The 7,580-nt window shown below is 32.9% G+C and overlaps 1 pseudogene; it reads left to right on the top strand.

Moving 5' to 3' along the window:
* The first annotated feature begins 260 nt into the window (after window positions 1-260).
* LOC149420909 (uncharacterized) lies at window positions 261-1,030 on the top strand (annotated as a pseudogene).
* The last annotated feature ends 6,550 nt before the right edge of the window (window positions 1,031-7,580 follow it).

Below are 7,580 nucleotides of genomic sequence, written 5' to 3'. Positions count from 1 at the left end.
ATATCCCCCTAAATTTAAATACTGTCATTTTAAGGGGTTATATATAGTTAGAATTTTCAAAAAGACGATTTTTATTTTATTTTTTTCGTAATTAACATTTATTTAAGTACACACAGAAATTTTCAAGTCAATCCGGGTATTATTTTCGAAGTTGCACGCATATTTGTAAAGACGTGTCAGAGCGGAGACGGGGACTCCAAAACGTATTCGGGGGTTTTAAAAGTTGCACCTTACGGCGATCAAGAAGTTATGAAGAAAGAATGTATTGGACACGTACAGAAGAGAATGTCCACGCGACACCGAGATTTTGTGAGTAAAACTGTGGAAACAGTTGATAATAAAAATGAAAAAAACTCTTGGTGGAAAAGGCAAAATTAATGGTAAAATTATCAACAAATTGACAGTTTATTATAGCTTAACAATTAGGAGAAATGTGATTCCGTCGAAAAAAATGCATAATGCTATCTGGGCCACATATTATCATTATTGCTCAACGGACAAAAACCTCAACACGAGAAGTGCCCGACCGGACCATAGTCATGGTGCAGTTGGCATCGGGCAGTAGCTGCCAATGAATTACCCACTTTCAAGCATGATCATTCGTCATTACCACAAGATTTTGCTGAGGTTATACTTCCCATTCATACAGATCTCAGCAATGAGAAATTATTAGAAAGATGTGTGGGTGGTTTCACCCAAAACAACAACGAGAGCTACAATCAACTGATATGGAAAATCTCTCCAAAAATAGTTCAGGCCGGTTCCAAAACTTTAGAAACGGCTTCATACATAGCTGCTGGCATATTTAATGAAGGTACAACATCATTATTATATTACATGAATGCAATAGGGATTTTCATTCATACGCCGAAAGAGAGGATAAACAGCGCGTGGCCGTCTCCGACCGCAGAGCACATGATAGCACACGAGAGGGAAGAATGGTCCACAGACAACACCAACCCGAGCTATTAGAAGCTGCCGATAGGCAGAGGGGGTATTATATGGCCCTGGAATAGACGACTCGATGTAAATGGAAAAAAATATTTTTTTTACTCTATGTAAAGTGCCTTTCAAACTTTAAACGCGTTTTTCTCAAAACTGTGTTTTTAAAGTCGGTGACCAAGATTACTCGAAAACGGCTCAACCGATCAGTCTTAATTTTTCACACAAGCATTTTAAGTATATTTTAAAGTTATTAATCGAAGGCCTGTTCCCACTGATAAATACATTTATTTTTATAAACAATATAAGGCCAAAATTTTGATAAAAACTTGATTTTTTTTGTGAAGCCGCCATTTTGTCAAAAAAAATTATTTTGCTCTGTCCTTCGATAAATTAGAGAAATATTTATTATTTTAAAGAAATCCGTTTGGTTTTTTCATTTTAGATGATCCAGTGCAAAGATATGATGGTTACCGCAAGATGCCTTTTTTGAGAGGAGCTTCTGGAGATCAGCTATAGCAGATTTCAAAATTATTATTTTTACAAACAAAAATCCTTAAAATACTGTTTAAAGTTACCATAATATGTGTATGAATTTTCATTTTAATAAATTAAAAAATCTTCTCAAGAAAAATTCTTAAAAAATCCCTTTTTTGCCTCCTGACTGTATATAACCCCTTTAGTAGCTTTATCAAAATATTCCCCTACTTGTTGAATAAAACTTCAATAAGGTATGCTTATACCATAATGAAATATTATCTTATAATGAAATTGATGTAGGTACTAAATATATCAACAACATCGGAGTATTTGTTAGCTGTTGAATCCGTCGCAAAGGAGTGTAATATTGGGACGTTGATATAGAATTGCTACAATAATATGGTAGGTACTGTCTTGTAACTGACCTGCTCGGAGTACGAAAAGAGATTACACATAGTAAATCAGAGGTATCAAACATTGAATTAATGATTTTATGCAAACAGGTTAAATCAGAAATGATTCTACGATCAGATAATTTTATTAAATTTAATGAAAAAAGTACTTTTTCAAAATATAGGCATTCTTTAGGAATGCAAATTTTAAAATTTATATATCTTAAAAATTTATGTTGGATTCTTTCAATGGCATGTGAATGAACCTCATAATTTGGGGACCAAACCGTGGAATTGTATTCTACATGACTCCTTACTAGTGACATATATAATGTTTTTATAGTATTGACATTATTGAAATCACTAGATACCCTTAAAATAAATCCCATTTTAATTAATTCCAAATAACATAATCGTATTTTACTAAAAGTTTATTAGGAAACCTATCAATTCATTCGTTAAAGGCCTGAAATCCCGTGTTTTGCCGGATTACGAATAATTTGAAGAGATTCTTAATAAATTAGAAATCCTATTATATACATCCTCGGTGTATGTATTATAAAATTAATCAAAATTTCAAAAGTGAAACTAACTTATTAAATACTTTAAATATTTTTGTCAAATATATGTTGCTCATATTTTTTCATAGTACAATGAATAAGTATGTTTTTAATGTGTTCCGAGTTCTAAACAACTGTGTTCGATGAGATTTTAGCAGAATTCAACAAGAAAAAATCTATAAATATAGTACGTCTAAAATGTGTTTACCTAACCTAACCTCGATAGTTTAAGATCTAGCATTTTGCGGATGTTATTTTAAATTACTTTTACCATAAAAGTATTAAAACTACCCGAGTGTCATAAAATATAATTTATAAGGGTGATAGAACATCGTCACTCAATTTCTTAATCGGAAGGAAACAAATAAAATATTACAAACAATGTTTTCCATTATGTCAAATAATATGGGAAAATATGATTCCGTCAGCAGTTAGAAACTTGAAATGGTTAATATATGTATTTAATCGGTTATTATAGATATTTGCATCGATATTGCTTCGAGAGAGCTTCAGCCCTCAACAATTTAATTAACAATATAAAAAGTTCTTTGTTGGGTTTTTTACGTTATGCTTAAGAAATCAGGGCTGAACCAAGGAGAATATTCATAAAAATAGAGTCAGTTTAAGAACTTGTTTCGCTTTGACACGAACACTGCAATATTTCATTTATTTCAAATTGAACAACTTTTTAAATATAACAAATTAATATCATCTGGTATCTATTGAAAAAATAGCAAATAAATGACATGAAAAAAAGAATTCTATTGTACTTTTTGTATATAGATTTAATCCATCAGAGCAAGTCTCCCACAGATTTCAATTCTAGTCCACTGGCCTTAGAACATTTTGTTTACTTGTAGAAAAGATAGGAACATTGATTCGATTCAAAGGTTGTTCATAAAAATAAACGCAAGGCACCCTCGTATTGAAATTTTAAATGAAAATAAAATTTACCAAGCGTTGTTCATAAAATAAATTCTAGGTTGCCTCTATATTGAAAATTAATATAAAAAAAGAAAAATTCACTGTACATAAATTTCGAACCTTTAGGGGCTGTTAAAATTTCTACGGATACAGCACGGCGACGGCAGCGGCATTTCATTTTTTTAGTACTTGAGAGGGAGACATATGAAAATGACTACATTTTTTCATTGGGCGAAATAGACATACGTACATCCTTGTCTCATTTCCATCGGCTCTTTCTTACACACTATTATTTATTGTGTAAGATAGAGCTGCAGCACTTTTGTGATGAATAACGTACGTTATTTGTTTTCTTTGTCCAGTAGCCGTAGGAGTTATAAGAGCACCCATTGCCAAATCAAAAAATATATATACCTTTTTTCTAATTCATGTTGAAGAACTTTAGTTTTAACCTTCAACTTCTTACTTTACTTACACGGTTTGTTTTGATGAGGTGAACAAGACGTACATATTTATGACATATATAATTGACTACAATTTCTTTGTTCAAAAAAAATTAAAACAAAATATTTTTGACACTTCTCGATTAGTCGTGGCCCTTTCTGGGTATATCCCTGTTTCTGTCTCTGTCACGCCCTACGTCTTCTTTTCATCCAGCTTCCTTCCTTCTCAGTGGCGAGGCGTAATCAATCATTCCCGATAAATAAGGAAAAAGACTTGTCGTTTTGTCCCTGTTCTGTAACCCGTGAAACGGCGTGTGACGTGAATAAGATATCATGGGAACGATTGGATAAAGATTTCCCCTGGAAAATAAAGGTTTCAACTTTTAAATTGTGGATTGATTTGTGAAAAATATAACGGACATGCTTTTTATTTTGGACATGAATTTGGTTTATTTACTATTAAAGAAAATATTTTCGTTATGTATCTCTGTGAAGACGAATGAAGGCAAAATGAATAGTTAAAACTTATTCCATTATTTTAAATAGGTGAAAAAAGATAAGTATTTGGCACCCACAGGTAGGTAATTTTCCCGTCTACTGAATGTTTGTTAGGGTACCTCTAAAATAATTGATAAGAGCCCTATTACGTTTAACAAAGGGCCGAAAAATACACAACGTGAATAAGATCAACTTTAGCTTTTAATCATGAAATCAAATATAAGTTTCCAACGTGAAAGTAAATGAAGGTATCTTTAGGTTTGTTAATCTTATATGTGGTTTTATTCTTATATTTTATAAGGGAAAATTTAACACATTTTTACTCTATGTGCGTTTTCATCATTGGTTATTCATTTTCAGGGAAAGTGTCCCAAACAAAACCAATAACAAAACTAAGGGATAAATAGTATGGCTTAATATATCATCAAGATCAACAAACACAAAATTTGAATATTCCTTAAAGTTTTATATAATTATAACTAGAATTAAAAAATTGTCATTTAAAAATTATTATCACCGTACGAGACTTAAACGCCCTGTGATTGGTCGGTGAGTACAAGCGGGGTGCGGACAAAGTTGTGCCAAGTTGCACTGCGCACTGCATAGACTTGTACATGGTTACCACTGCAATATACAATCTCGCTTAATTTTTTTAAATAGGATTTGTTGATTTAATTCTAACCCAAGTGGGATTGACTGACAAAACGAGGTACTTGTGACGTTACGCGTACCCGGCCGGGTTTTTAAAGGCTTACAAAAATAATTCAAATTTAAATTTGTATCTTAAATTTGTACAGTAGAAACGTGTGCGAGTCTATTCAAATTTATGCTCACTAAGAAACTAACATTTTTGAAAAATAAAAAATGCAGTTTTTAAGTTGTGAACATTCGTATTTTTTTTAAATTATCTCGAATACCATACTGCTTTATTTCAAATTTTTAAATACATCAGTTTGTCATTTGTTAACTCAACTCTCAACTGGGTGATGCCCAGCATTACTGTTAACTAAATTAATGTTTTGACTTCGAAAATGTTTGGCTGAATGATTTTCAATTTAATATAATACCAACTATTTAAACATCAACATAAACCACTCAGACACCACATCCAAAAATCCAATTTATCTCTCTCAATATAGCCTTCTAAAGCGGCGTAATTTTCGCATTTCGCTGACTCGGATCATAATTTCCGCCATATAATTTGCACAAACACACTCGAGAATACTCTCGGGCTAATTTAGCAAAATCCACTTGTCACTTGTTCCTCTCTCGACGCTCCCAGCACAAAGCACAACAATTACTGGAAAAGAGCTCCCGAGAATAATGGGGCTGACGCCCGCGCAATAGTTCAGCCTCCTCCTCCGAGAGGCTCACAGACTCGGGCCGGAGACTCGGGTCCATTGTCGGAGATCCATTGTTGAATCGCTCAGCCAACTTTTATGTTAGCGCCGAGTTGCAATAACGTGGAATTTCTCGAGCTGGAATACGCAAAATACGTAAACAAAAACATCACGCCGCGCACCGCCAGCCAGACTTGGGGTACTGTGATTTGCGTATAAATTAGGCGCAATATGTGAGCCGATGTCTTATTTGCGCCATGGAACAGCGGGGTTCTGGGAAAATCGAAACAAATTTGAAGTTAAATCTTTCAGAAATTTATATTTGAATATTCACAGACAGTAAAAAAACGGTACAACTTTTGTAGCAAAATATGTTTTTCATTTTCTTGCTCGCCTATTAGATTATTCTGTGATTTAAACCTACGTGATATTATCCTATATCCTACGTGAATACACGATACAAATAAGAATGGTACCTATGTTTTGTTTTATTTGGTCACAAACCTGTTATCAAAATGTCAAAACATGTTAGCATGACTATCAAAAACTTGAGTTTGGTCGGGAGTCATAACATAATCCTACTTATCCTTGTCGTAAAATGCCTCTCAAAATATTATATTACGCACAGCAAAAATTGCAAGAATTTTGTCTTTAACAATTGTGATGTCAATATTTATTAAGGATAATTTTCAGTTGTAAACGAGTGCATTTTTTCTAAGGTAATAATAGTGTAAAAAAATCTATCAATGCTCCTAAATTATTTGTAAAAAATTGTATTTATTTTTTTAATTATAATATTTTTTTTATTCTTCACATTAACATATTTTCGCTCAGGACCTATGTCATCTTTGGGAATGCTGTATGGTGGATCTTTTTGGGAAGAGGTAGGAGTGGACGTGGGTCTTGAAGAATTTCATGTTGTAGGAGCGAGGAAACACAGAGGCCGGCAAATCGTTCCACAGCCAAGTTGTTGAATTCAAGAAAGAGTCGTAGAAGTGACACGTTCTCATGTGACGTGCGTTTGGCGTGTGACCCGACTATGGACCGGTGCCAAAGGGATCAATGACGCAAGCTCCTCGGAACATCTTCCATTGCAATACCGGTAGAGGTGACTGCCAATTTCAACAGTGGGGCGTACTTGTGATTTTAACAGGGTTATGTAATATTAAGAGAAAGCTACAAGCCAAAAATGTATACATTCTTGGTATATATTGTAGGTAATAGGGATTAAAATCGCTTGACAAACTAGTCTAGAAACGTTCGATTTCAAGCAAAAAATTGTTTTTTTACTTATTTTGTAAATAATTTTATAAGAAAGCAAAAAAGTTTATCAGGTGAAACTATCTCATACAATCTTAGCTATAATAATTTTTTTTTTTAAGTTGTTTCTTTTACGCGTTCATACATTTGTATTGAAAAAAATGAGTAGTTAACATTTATATTTTTTTTAATTGAGTAATTAATTATTTTATTTGTATTCTACTCAAGCGAAACGATAGGAAAACCTTTTATTTATCTAAAGCATATTTTTTGGTATTCACAATGAACACCAATTTATCAGCATCTGAGAGGCTTACTTGACTCTGGCTTCGACGAAGCCTCCTTGCCTGAGCTGGTCACTTAGAGATACACCAAGCATATCAATGGAAGGTCTTTTGGGAAAATTGCTTCCGTTGAAGGAGACTGGATTGTCATTTGGATCCCCTTTTTAACGTTATCAGACAAGATTGGGAAATTAAAACATTAAATTTGACTGGCTATTAGTCTTATAGTATGTTCACATTATATTTTTTATTAAAGAAGTACATATAAAATGGGTCTCTACATATAATGCGATTTGATTGCTACTTTTCCATGATAGCTTGAGGTTGCAAGAGGAGTGTACGGTACATTATTGTGATTATTTATCAGTAATTAATAATATTATAAGTTCATTTATTATATGCTGTAATAAGTACATTGCAGTGAAAATGTATTAAAAAATACGTGTTTATTAAGTGT

Source organism: Hesperophylax consimilis, chromosome 9, assembly GCF_061612785.1.
Source record: "Hesperophylax consimilis isolate HC1 chromosome 9, BYU_Hcon_1.0, whole genome shotgun sequence".
NCBI classification, from domain to species: domain Eukaryota; kingdom Metazoa; phylum Arthropoda; class Insecta; order Trichoptera; family Limnephilidae; genus Hesperophylax; species Hesperophylax consimilis.
Note: the sequence above shows the minus strand (reverse complement) of the source record. Positions and strands in the feature narration are given on the sequence as shown.